Source organism: Ochotona princeps, chromosome 10, assembly GCF_030435755.1.
Source record: "Ochotona princeps isolate mOchPri1 chromosome 10, mOchPri1.hap1, whole genome shotgun sequence".
NCBI lineage: Eukaryota > Metazoa > Chordata > Mammalia > Lagomorpha > Ochotonidae > Ochotona > Ochotona princeps.
The window spans coordinates 75,291,064-75,304,823 of NC_080841.1; positions in this window are offsets into that span (position 1 = coordinate 75,291,064).

Here is a 13,760-nt window from a genome sequence, read left to right on the forward strand (position 1 = left end):
GTGATATAACTGGCGCAACCTGGTTTCCCCCGACATGTGCCAAATGTATGCCAGTAGGTACTGTATCCTGGCCTGATTTGGGCTGCTCCCTGTCTTGGTTCTTGTGCTCAACTGCAGGGACTATGTCCCAACAGAGGAGTTGCCAAGCTCCTCCATTAGGACCTCTCCCAGTGCCAGATGTTACACACGCTGGTGGGTCCATGGGCCAGCCCTACTTAGTCTACCTCCTGTCCTGGCAGGAACAGTGGCCTTTCCTGACCAGTTGTTCCCATTTCAGTTCTTGTTGGGTGCTACAGCCCAGCCAAGCCTGGTCACGGCCAGACACAGATCACAGGTGGCTCTGCAGGGGCAGAGACCTAGCCCAGCTTGTCCTACACCTACCCTGGTTCTCATGAGCATCAGTGGGTGCTGGAGTCTAGTCCAGTCTGGCGCATTTTAAACCCAGGCCACATCCATAGCAAGGGAGACTGCAACCATGTCCAGACCAGACCGCAGTCCCCACTCTGGTTCCCGCGCTCACCAGTAGGAATCACAACCTAGCCAGAGCATCCACTTCACTTCCCAGCCAGGCCTATTCCCAGCCACAGATCTCACACATTCCGGTGGTTGCTCTGACCCAACTTGGCACAGCTCCTCTCCTGTCTTGGCCTTTGCCATCAGATGCTACAGTGTGGCCTGCCTCGACCTGCCCCCAATCCCAACTGGCCCTGCAACCTGGCTCTGCTCAGTCTGCTCCCATCCCTGGCTCATGTAAACCAGTAGGTGTGATAAACTAGCCTGGCATGACCTGCACTCAAGCCTGTTTTCTGCACCTGTCGGTGGGCTAAAGTTTGCTTGGCCCTACTTGGTCTGCCTCCTTCCAGAACCAACCCACACACTTGCCAGTGGTTGGAGCCACCTTGCCCAGCCTGCCCAACACTCAGGCCTAGAACACATGCTCACCAGTGGGATCTATGACCCATGAAGGGAGTTTCCCAAGTTCCGCTATTAGGCCCACTTCCAGGCCCAGATCTCATGCATACCAGCAGGTGTTAGGTCCTCACCCAGCACAGCCTGTCCCCTCTGTCTCAGTCTTTCGTGTGGGCTGGCATGTAGTGGTCAGCAATGATCCATGCTAACAAGCCCAGCTCAGGTCTCCCATGTGTGCTGGTCCATCAGTCTGACCCATAAAGATTTTCTGGTCTCTGTCATGCAAAACACTAGGTCTCAGTCCCCTCACTTACCTGCAAGTACAATGGCCTTGTCAATGGGAGTCCCTCAAGAGTCATTCTTCATCTTCAAGATACTCCCATGGCAGTCTTCCCTACCCCATATTCCCTTGCTCCTTTCGCTATTCATTCCACATCTTTGTGCCCAGGAATGCATGGGTTCTCCAGCCCAGCCTTCGGAAGCCCAGTGGGTGGTATGCTGATCTGGTGCTCTGCCTGCCCACCAGAGTCCCAAGCTCTTGGCACATGTACTAACCTGGTTCCTTACCCCTCCACACACTCAAAATCCAGTCCCATTGAGGTTCTCCAGGCCTGATCCACCCGCACACCAGGGTAGAATGTTGACCTGGGGCTCTTTCCTCCCCTCCCCTTGCCTAGGACCAAGCATGTGGGGAAATCTCCAGGTTTCTGCCACCTGCCTAGAGGCGAGCTCCCAGGTCCCCACATCCCCACAGGCACAATACCCTTAGCCCTCCCACCTCCCAAGCCTGCATCCACTGGCCCGCATGGGTTTTCCACCCTCTGGGCCCCGGGGAGCCAATGGGGTGGGAATGGCAGCAAGCCACCACACCCCCGCCCAATAGATACATTTTTAGAAGCTGTTATGTCTAAAAGGTTTTTCTCATATTGTATATGCATGAGTGTGTGTAAAATCAACATTTTATTTTTAGAAAATGTGGGACACTTTTGCAGCTGTCACCACATTTTACTTTCAAAGAAATCAGCAAAGTCAATATTCCATCTGCTTTACTGGGGGAGGAGACCGAAACAGAACAGTTGGGCACTAGGGCCACTGTCCAACAGCTGACACACCAGGTTGAAGACGTTTGTGGTAGAGTACGGAGTGTTTGATTAAAATGCTGTGAGAATCCTCCCTGACTGAACAAAATGGGCGGAAATTCTAATGTTCTGAAAGGCCCTGTTGGAATTCCTGACCATAAATTTCAGCTGAAATGAAACACTCAAGCAATAACAGGAAAAGGTTTGCAGGCAGTTGTCTGATGTTCCATTATGCAACATCATAGACTTGTGAAACTGCAGTAACACAGGAAACAGTGCAACGAAAGTCTATTCAAGCCTGGCAGTGGGAATCATTTTAATCTCATCTCTTAGGGTGTAATTTGTCCTAAACATCTTTGCAGAAACTGAGACTTGTGTTGGAGAACGGGTGAAAAGTGGCCGGGCTTCATCAGTGAATCTGGAAACAAAAGCGATGCAGAGGTTTCTCCCAAGCATGACAACACTCACAGACACCTCATATTTGGGCTGAGGGGAATTCTGTGTTTGCTGGGGAGTGGGCTGGTGAGAAACGAGAGAGGCTTGGAGTGAAGGGGGATCAGTGAGGTGGGGGAAAAAGAAGAAATGAAAGAGGAAGAAAATTCTTAGGATAGGTAATTATATAGTAATTGAAGAAGAGGAATCCCAGTAAAAACATTGACCATAGGTAAAACATGACCCAGGCTTAGGGAAAGGAAACAGCCACAGTTGACCCCTCACGGTCAACAGCACACAGAAACTCAGGCCAGAGTGAGAAGGCAGTTGCAGGCCCAGCCTGAAGCACCTGTTTTGCCTGTTTTTTTTCCTTCTGATGTCAACTACCATGTTCACCTCCATGTTCTCTGGCATCTCCCCCAGTGATCGCGTTCAGCTTTGTTTGGATTCCAATGATGCTGTGCCCTAGGAGATACACACATTGTTGGGACATAAAAGTTTGGATGGATTCTGTATTTAACATCTTCCCTTCATGAGCATTTATTCTCTCTGCCTTTCTCTCAATCTTTCTCTCCTCTCTCTAGCAATGTCTCTTTCAAATAAATGAATACATCTTAGACAAAGCAAAAGTGGAACCAAAATATACCTTTTTTAAAAGGGGATGAGTTTATTTTTAACGGATAAGAATAAATGAAGCGGGCCCAGCTCAGTAGCGTAACGGCTAAAGTTCTCACCTTGCGTGTATCGGAATCTCATATGGGCACCGGTTCTAACTCTGGTGACCCTGCTTCCCATCTAACTCCCTGCTTGAGGCCTGGGAAAGCAGTCGAGGACGGCCCAAGGCTTTGGGACCCTGCACCCGCGTGGGAGACCCAGAGGAGGCCCTGGCTCCTGGTTTCAGATTGTTGCAATAGCTCAGGCTGTTGCAGCCACTTGGCTTATGAAGCAGTGGACAAAAGATCTTCCTCTCTATCTCTCCTCTGTATTTCTGACTTTGCAATAAAAATAAATAAATCTTTTTAGAAAAAGAATGAAGTAATATATTGTATCCCTGCATAGTATATTAATATTAATACCCCCCACCTCCAAGAAAAACTATATTCTTTTTCCAAGTAGCTTAGGTGGTCATTGCAAACTTCGAGCAAAATCCCGGCAGGGTTTGCTGCATCAGGAGGCTGTCTCTGAGGGTCACGACAGAAGACATGTGGGTGCACATCTTTGGAAAGGCTTGTTCTTATACATGTGGAAACACTGTCAGGTGTTTGAATTCACAAGATCTTGGTGCATGAGGGATCAAAGACCTGAATGAGGCAGAATAGAGCTCAGAGTATTTCGCCTGTCACAGACAGAGTAGTGTGAGGGTCAGGAGAAAACTTGGAGCAGCCGAGAAGATTTATAAAAGGGGGTGAAGAAAGTAGTCTTTCTTTTGAAAAAAAAAAAAGCAACCAGACATCACTCATTGAAACTATGCCCATCTGATCTGTATTTATCTGTAGTCACATCTGATCTGTATTTATAAATCTTATCACTTAACAAAAAACTTACACACAAAAATTTCTGTCTTACAACAAACTTATTAATTTCAGATGCCTTGAATAGGTTTACATAAAAGAAAAAAATAACTTGAAATAAACATGGGAAGTTGCTTTTGCAACATGGTTGTGGTGAAATATTTCCTTAGTGGGACACAAAATCCAAAACAGATTCTTTTTTTTAAAGATTTATTTATTTTTATTACAAAGTCAGATATACAGAGAGGAGGAGAGACAGAGAGGAAGATCTTCCATCCAATGATTCACTCCCCAAGTAACAGCAATGGCCGGTGCTGTGCTGATCCCAGGAGGCAGGAGCCAGGAACTTCCTCTAGGTCTCCCACATGGGTGCAGGGTCCCAAGGCTTTGGGTCATCCTCGACTGCTTTCCCAGGCTCAAGCAAGGAGCTGGATGGGAAGTAGGGCTGCAGGGATTAGAACCGGCGCCCATATGGGATCCCAGTGCATTCAAGGTGAGGACTTTAGCCACTAGGCCACACCACCAGGCCCCCAAAACAGATTCTTAAAAACATAACAACTTTTGTCTGTCAGGAGGACCTGTGACTCCAGAGAACAGCTACAGGGAAGAAATATATGCTGTAAGTATTCCTGTGAAAGACACATATTAACCAGATATTAAGGGCTATTGTAAGTTAGTAACAAAAAACTGGGGAGACCAATGATGTGGGGACAAAGCACCCCATGTCAGAGTGCCAGTTCAAGTTCCAGCTGCTCTGCTTTCAATCCAGTTTCCTGCTAACATGCATAAGGCAGTGGAAGATGGCTCAAATAACCCTGTCATCTAAGTGGGAGACTTGGATGAAGTTCTTGGCCTCTGGCTTTTTCCCAGGCCCAACTACCGTGGCCATGTGGGGTATGAACCAGTGATAGAAGATTGATTGATCTCTCTCTCTCTACGTCTCTCTCTCCTTTTAAAAAATCATTTTTAAAAATGTAATTTAAGCCACCTCTGTCCAATAGAAATGTTGTTTAAGCTGAATATGCACTTCTAAATTATTCAGTAGCCACATTATGATGATTTAAAGCAGCTGTACTTTCTAAAAAAAATTGTGTTTATTTGAAAAGTGGAGAGATAGAGAGAGCATGCTCATGTGCTAGCTCATGTAGTCTAGCCCGCTCCCCAGTTTGCCATAATGACCACAACAGCTGAGGCAGGGCCAGGCCAAAGCCAGGGGCCAAGAATTCCATCCAGGATGCCCAAGTAGGTGGTGAGGACCCAAGCACTTGGGTAATCACCCACTGCTTTGCCGCGAGCTTGACTGGAGAAGAGAAGCTGAGATTATGAACTGGCACCCTGATATGGGACGTAGGTATCCTAAGCTTTGAGTTAGACCATTGTACCACAGTGCCAGCCCTAGAAGCATCATTTGACTTAGTGGTGAAGATGCCCACATCCTGGGCCTGGCACGATGACTCAATTGTCTAATCTTCCTCTTGCAAGCACCAGAATCCCATATCGGTGCTGGTTCATGTCCTGGCGGCTTCACTTCCCATCCAGCTCTCTGATGGCCTGGGAAAGCTATGGGTGATGGCCCAAAGCCGGAAACTGAGAGCTTCTTCTGAATCTCCCGTGTGGTGTAGGGTCCCAAGGCTTTGGGCCATCTTCTGCTGCTTTCCTAGGCCATAGGCAGGGAGCTGGATGGGACATGGAGCAGCCAGGACATGAACCGTTGTCCATATGGGAGATGGCACGTGCAAGGGGAGGATTAGCCATTTGAGCTATTGCACTGGGCCCCACCTTTGAAATTTCTATGTATCTTACAGTAGCAGCCACATTGTTTCCTAGCTTTAGGAACGGCAAGTAAAAAAGTAAAAAAGTAGGAACGGCAAGGAAAAATGCTAATAGAGTTTTGGGTTTAGACCTAAATGATTTAATTCAGTTTAGATTTGAGTTCAGATTCAAATGATTTAATGCTGAGTTTAGACACAATTGATTTAATGTGATAGAGATGGGACCAAGTCCGTGAATCACTAATTCAGGACAGGTGCACCTGGCCAGGTGGTGATTTTGAAGTGAGGCTTACTAACTGTTGTTGAAAGTGGCTGTTGCCTTAATAGCCTTGTGTGGGAAATTTCTCAAAGCCATGGTGAAGCTGCTTGGTAGTTAATCCTTTCCCAGGACAGAAGTCTTCCTGGAATCACCAGTTCAGTCATGCTGAATTGGTATTTCTATATTTACTCTGGGACCTCAAATTCTCTCCATAACCTGGCAGTTGACACAGGTGGTCTGAGCTCTCAGCTCTAATATGCATGATGATGTAAGTGATTACAGTTTTAATAGTGAGTGGGAGAAACCTGGCTCCATTAAAACTTTCTTAACAACTCAACAAGTCCAGGACTGCCGAACTCCCAGACACCTTATAAAGTGAGAGAGAGAGAGAGAGAAAAAAAAGGTTAAGCCTATGTCATTAGGTTTATGTAACAGGCAGCCAAGCTCAACTCTTAATTTGTGCATGTGAGAAGCATGAATTATCACGTCAAGAAGCCCCAAGCTCTCGTGGATTTAAAATGAGAGCTGTGTACATGAATCTGAGGTTGCAGGGCTTCTTAATCATTCAAGTGAGACTGGGTTTTCTCTGAGGTGAAAAGAGGGCTCTGCAGGACTTACCAGGAAGTGATGCGAGGGGCTTGAGTCGTAGCACAGCAGGTCAAGTTGTCGCTTGCAATACTGGCATTCCCTATCAGATCACCAGTTCAAGTTCTGACTGCTCCTCTTAAAATACAGCTTCCTCCTATTGTGTCAGTGAGCCAGCCACTGGTGGGAGACCCAGACGGAGTTCCTGTCTCCTGGCTTCAGCCTGGCCCATCCCTGGCTGTTGCAGCCGTTTAGGGGAGTTAACCAGAAGATGGTTCATCTCCCTTTACCTTTCAAATAAATCTTGTTTTTTACTTTTTTTAAAAAATGATATGATAGATTTGTGGTTTAGAAAATTCTGATGGCAAGGAAAGAGAGAGGGAAGAAGGAAGCGGAGGGCCAGGCACACACAGAGAGCAGCTTCTATAGGTACTGGTTAAACAGCACATGCTTCTGTCTCTGCACGCTGGGTGCAGACTAGGCCGGCACTCCAGGGGGTTTCCTGTTTTGCTGTGCTTCTGTCTGTGGGAAAAGCTAAACATTCCTGTCAGTGTCCTTTGCTCCTTGCCCAGCCCTTGCTCACTCACTCACAACTCTGACCTTGAGTTGGGCAATCTGCCTCTGGAAAAGTGTACTTGGTCGCAAGGCTGCTGCATCTCAGAGAACACCTGGCACAGATCCTTTGCCCGGTGGATGCCATCTGGTGAAGTCAGCAGCCCTTGCCAATCAGCTGCCCCAGGTGCCCTGCTCTGGGCTCCCACTGGGGACATCCTCTGTGAGAGGGTGAGAGGGTTCCACCTTAGGGTGGAGCTTCAGGGTTGCTGCCAAGCCATCTTTCAACCCAAATCATGTTCCTCTAATTTACAGGAAAAGGAGGAAGACAAAAAGCCCACCCATCCTTTTCTGAACTGATTGCGTTTTTCCATTTGAAGTTAATGAACTTCCCACAATGACGCCAAGAGGTGGTGTTTAGATGGTGAACTTGTGCGTATCAGAGGTCTGCAAGGCAGCCCTGTGGGGAACAAGATTTCAGGATGACTGAAAGAAAGAGGAGTTACTGTTTTACTGGGAGACATTGGAACTGAAGCTTCTCTCCACTGATGGAAAATCCTGCAGTATTCTCTCAGGACATTGCCAAGGTGAGCTTGTGGTTTGCAGAATTGCCACATGGCCTCTGAGGGTGGGGACTGTGGATCAAAGTTGTGTCACCCTTGTGACACCGTTGTTTTCTGTTGTACAGATGCTCATCTCACAGGAAAAGCCACACAGCGCCATGACATCACTGTCAGGGGCTACACCCTGACCCATGGACCTGGGCAAGTGGTTATCATGGAAGATGCGCTACTGGCCAAGAGACACAGATGGCAGAAAATACACAAGGAAGCATTTCCGTGGCACAAAATCCTCTCTAGATTGCCCATCCTCCGAGGATCCTCAGTCCAGGAGTGCAGAAACAGAGGCAGAAGTTAGTCCTGGGTGCAAAGAGAAAAAAAAATCCCAAGAGGAAAGATTGGCATGGCTGATTTTGTTGCTTTGTGGCACACTTAAGTAAAAATGATGAGACCAAAGGGATCAGAATCAAAAGCAGAAATGGGAATTATCTGAACAGGTGCCCAAACCTGGGAGGTATCTAACAGGTGCCCACATCTGGGAGGTATCCAATAGGTGTCCACCTCTGAGAGATACCTGAACAGGTGCCCATACCTGGGAGGTATCCAACAGGTGCCCACACCTATGAGTTATTCAAAAGGTGCCCACCTCTGGGAGATGCCTGAACAGGTGCCTACACAAGGGCAATACAGGAACAAGTGCCCACATAGGAAGGTACCTGAATAGATGCCCACCTCTGAGAGGTAGCTGAACACCCACAGCTGGGCTGAGAGGAGAGACTTTGTTGCCTCCAGTTGGGGGGAAAGATAGGACCAGCCAAGTGAAACCGAAGAGAAGCTGAGGACAGAGGGGATCATGGATTTTCTCTAGTACTCGTGTGGGGTCTGGTAGTACAGGAACCCTTTCATGGATCAGCAAAAGTGTGTAAGGGAACAAATTGCCAGATTTTCAGATGAAGATGGGTAGGGAGGGAGGAGATTGGTTCTGTTAAATAATTTGACTTTAAGAATAATGTTTCATTTTGTGGTTGACATTCTGCCACATCCTAGTAAACAATGACACTGCAAGAGGCCAGAGCACTCATTACTCCCACCTCCCCCGTTTCCTCTATTATGTTAATACAAAGAAACACTGTTCTTTATGCTGCTACCCAATGCCCATCCCACACACAAAACATGAACACCCCAGAGTAATGTGGTAGAAGTCAGGTATAATGTAAGGGGTGGAACTTCCTTCTGGGTCTCCCGTGCAGGTGCAAGGTTCCAAGACTTTGGGCCATCCTCGACTGCTTTCCCAGGCCATAAGTAGGGAGTTGGATGGGAAGTGGATTAGAACCGATGCCCATATGGGATCCCGGCGCTTTCAAGGCTAGGACTTTAGCCTCTAGGCCACGGCGCCAGACCCCTATCTTCACTTCTGAGTTAGCTTCCTGCTAATGCATGTCCAAGGTGGACAGCAGGTGATAGCTCAAGTACTTGGGTCCCTGCCACCCATGTGGAGACCTGAATGGAATTCCAGGCTCTTGGCTTCAGCCTGGCCCAGACCTGGGCATTGTATTTGGGGGGAGAGAACCAATAGATGGAAAATCTGAGTGTTTGTGTCTGCCTTTTGAATAAATAAAAATAATTAGCTTCATAGTCAATGTTAATGCATTGAACAAATATTTCTTGCACACCTGCTATGTGCTAGGGCAAGAAGTATGATGTGCCTACCACAGAACACCAAACAGAGTTCTTGGTTTGGGGAGCTTACATTCCCATGGTGCAGGTGAGCAAGAAACAAATCCATGCTCCAATGTTACAAGAAAGAGAAGAAAAATCAGCAGAGTGACAGAAGACAGCATGAGGATGATGCTACTAGGCAGGGCAACTGACAGGCTGCTCCTCCGAAGAGAAGTCTGTCCAACTGAGATGCATGAGGGAAGGAAGAGGAAACAGTGAGTGCAGAGCCCTGGGGAGGAGGTGCAGGCCTGAGGAACAGCAAGAGGAAGACTAGCAGGGCCGAAGGGAGGTTAGTGCTGACCCCTGCCTCTCAGCTCGGGTCTCCACCAGCTCAGTTCAAAGGAACTGAAGACCCAACAGGCGCGGTCTCTAGTGAGCTTTAGCTACCATGGTAAGCCATCACTGGCACACCCCGAGGAGCACTGTTCTCGAACTACTGCGAGGCCATCTGGGTCTGCTGGCAAATGAGAAGGTATCTCTTCCTCTAGGCAGGCACCTCTCCTGGCCCAACCAGATGTGGTGGATGGTTCTTGGTCTGGAGTTGGCTTTCACTTGCAGCCTTGATCCCCACGGTCACTGGTTACAAACCTGACCTTTTTGTTGCTTGTGAGCAGACAGCCCATCTTGCAACACTTGCACCCACGGATAGAGGAGTGTGTGTTAGTTTCCTGTGTCTGATGGCCCAGATCACCACAAACTCAGTGGCAGAAGACAATTCCAACTCACAGTTTGAGAGATGAGGTCAGGTGTCCTAAATCCAGGCTGTGGTCAGAATTGGGTCTCTTCAGGCAAGTCTGAGTGATGGCTCGTTTCCTTGCTCTGCCTTGCTTCCACACACTGCCTGCTTTCCTGGGCTTGTAGCTTCTCCCTCCATCTGCAGAGGCAGTCTTGGTGGACCTCCAATGGGAACTGGGCAGGGAGTCAGTGAGTGAACCTGCAGAGCTAAGAGGCTGCCAGTGGTCATTTTCTGCAACCATGCACTGCTAAAATCCCACCCCCTTCCAGGCTGGTTCTGTAGAACCATGTTCCTGTGGCGCACCTGAGCCTTTCTCCTGTCAGGCGGAAGACGCTGCTGAACAAGTGTGTGCTGAACTCTAGGTGCGGCTGTCATGAAACCTTCCCAGAGAGCCCTGTCACCCTGCTAAACCCCAGTCTGTTAGTGTATTCACTTAGGACACCACCTGCCAGCTGACAGAGGAGTGGTTGAACGGGAGAGGGCACTTTCCCCTTTGGGGTGTGCTAGCTCTTTAGTCTTTATAAGTCTTGCCCCAGAGCTCCCACAGTGTGCCTGCTTTGTGTTCATCTTTTTTTTTTTCCTTTTTTTTTAAATTATTTATTATTTAACTTCAGTAATTACATTGTATTATGTGACACAGTTACATAGATACTTGGGTTCTCCCCACCCCTCCCCAAACCCTCCCACCATGGTGGATTCCTCCACCTTGTTGCATAACCACAGTTCAAGTTCAGTTGAGATTTCCCCATTGCAAGCGTATACCAAACATAGAGTCCAGCATCTTATTGTCCCGTCAAGTTCAACGTCTTCTTAGGTATACCCTCTCTGGTCTGATGACAGAGCCAGCAGAGTATCATCCCAGTCAATTGAAAGCTCCAACATACCATCAGCAAAAATTTACATCATTATGGAATTAATTGACATAGTAATGAGTAACCAATATGTTAAAAGTAAATGCGGGTTCCCAGCCACCTTCTGTGACCACCTCACCTATACTTCAATTTTAGTATCTTTCAGAGCAAAAAAGAAGGGGGAATAAACCAGCTGCGCACACCCCAGTTTATCACACTGCAGTCCTATCCTTCTCTCTCTCTTCTCCTCTCTCTCTCCCCTCCCCATCTTTCTCCCTCATCCTCCCTCCCCGTCTTGTTCTTTCTCTCCCCTCCCCCATCTCTTTCCCTCTGTCCTTTCTCTCCGCCTGTCTCTCCTCTCTCCTTCTCTCTCTCCCCCATCCCTTTTCCTCTCTCTCTCCCCATCTCTCTCCCTCTCTCCTCTCTTCTTCTTTCCCTTCCCTGTCTCTCTCACTCTGTCCTTCCTTCTCCTCCCTCTGTCTCTTTCCCTCTGTCATCTCTTCCCCATTTCTCTCCCTCTCTCCTCTCTCTCTTTCTCCTCTCTTCTGTGCACACTCTGTCAGCATACCTCTTTCCCCTGATTCTGACCCCGGGTCGTCCTCTGATGAAAATCTCAAAATTGCAGAGCCAGCCTGGGTGGTCCTGCATGTACTGCTCCATCTCAGTGTCTGACATGTTCCCCTATGGGGCAACATGGCTGCTCCCAAGATAGGATGTGGCCGTCCATTGTTCTGTCCATCACTGGTAGAGATAGAAAGTGCACTAAGAAGGCCCCCTGGTCAGTGTTACTGGCCTTCAATTGTCTTTCACAGATTGCTTCCTTACTTTTGACTTGAAGATTTAGTTGCTTATTTGAAAGAGTTACACAGAAAGAAAAAGAGAAAGAGAGAGAGAAGAAAGAAATTCACAATGGGAATATAACAGCTCCAAGGCTGTATTTCCCTGGCCAGGCCCCTGTGCGATGCTCTGAGGGAACATTCCAGAGACAGAGTGTGGCTCTTCATGTCACTGCCAGTTGAACTTTCACCCTTGGCTTCCGTTGTTCTTTCATCTCTTGGCTTTCTCCCAACCATGGCCCTTCCTGGTGAAAGGCCCTGGTTGCACCCGCCCTTCCCTGGCTATGCTGTGTCGCGCAGAATCGGCCTCTGGTCCAGAACAAGCTTCCCTACAAAGAACACACTTGTAGTCAGTTACTGACTTTGGGGACTGCTATGCTAAGCATGAATGAGGCAGATGCCTGGGATCAGGTCACTCACATTTGTGGAGGAGGAGAGCTGGTAAGTATTACGTATGCATAGGATATAAATATATAATGCACATGATGTGCTAACACCTAATCAACAGAGGGCGGTAGGCTGATCAAATATTGAAGCAGACCCAAGTCTCCCTGGAGCTGCATGTCTGGCTGCCTCAGCCACAGTCACAACCACTGGGCAGATTCTCTGCTGTCTCCCACTGGTTGTTTTGAGACTGTCAGTCCCCCTGGGTCTAGAGATGCAGAATAAAGGTAGCAGACACCCAAGACAGTCGTGTGGAATATCATTGCTGTCATGGTGACATGTCTGAAGCAGGTGCAGAGACCGACATCTGGAGGGATCCAAGGCCTCACAGCCGGGAGGTGACTGCTCTGGCATTCAGACCAAGTGTATGTGTGAGCGCCTATGTATATGTGTGTGCACGTATGAGTATGTGTCTACATGTGTCTAAGGGTGTACTTGTGTGAGTATGTGCACATGTGTATGTGTCTGGGTGTGTGAGTGTGTATATGTGTGACGGTATGTGCGTGAGTGAATGTGAGAGCCAGTTGTGTGTGTATGTGACTGTGTATATGTGTTTCTGTGAATGAATGCGAGTGTGTTGTGTAGGAGTGTTTATGTGTTGACTGTGCATGTGTGTCTGAGTGTGCATGTAAGTGTGGGGTTATGTGTGTGTGTCTATGTGGGTATGCATATGTCTGAACATGTGAAGGTCTGTACATGTGTGTGAGTGGGTGTGTGGCTGTGTGAGTGTGTGCACACGTGAATGTGTGTGTGTATGTGACTGAGTATGTGAATGTGTGTATGTGTGTGATGGGATGTGTGTTAGTGAATGCATGTGAGTGTGAGTGTGTGTGTGTGAGCATACACATGTATGTCAGTGAGTTATACATGCGTATGTGTGTTTATGGGAATAAGTGTGTATGTGTATTTATGTGAATGTGTGTGTGTATGTGTGTCTACGTGAAGGTGTATGAGTATGTGTGTGTGCAGTCTGCCCACACTCCCCCCTCAGTCCCCTCACAGGAGCCACCCAGTACCCTCCTCCCCACTTTCCAGCATCTCTGTGTGTGCTCAATCCCTATCTGCTCAAACACGGCCGTTCTCATCATCAGGCTCTGTTCTGGCACCTCGGTGGATGCGCCATGCTTCCAGGGAAACACCCTCTTACCCTGTTAAAGTGAGCACTGGATAGTCACGGGTTGAGGTGATGAAGATGCCGCTTGGGAGGGTTTAATACCCAACCCTGCATCCAATTCCAGCTCTCTCATATGGGATTTCCAACTCCTGACTTTGACCTGGCTCAGCCCTAGCCACTGTGTGTATTTGGAGACAGGGACATTCCTAGGTGTCCACTAGCAGGTTCTGAGAAAAAGCTACAGGGACAGGACAGACCAAAGAGCAGAAACAGATGCCCAGGTACCTGATGTGCAGCTGTGGCCCCGCGAGGCTGCTGGGGCTATGATGCAGATCTGGAAGGTCAGGTGTGAGCAGCGGGCAGGAGAGTCTGTGGCCAGCAACCCCAGACCTGCTGGTTTC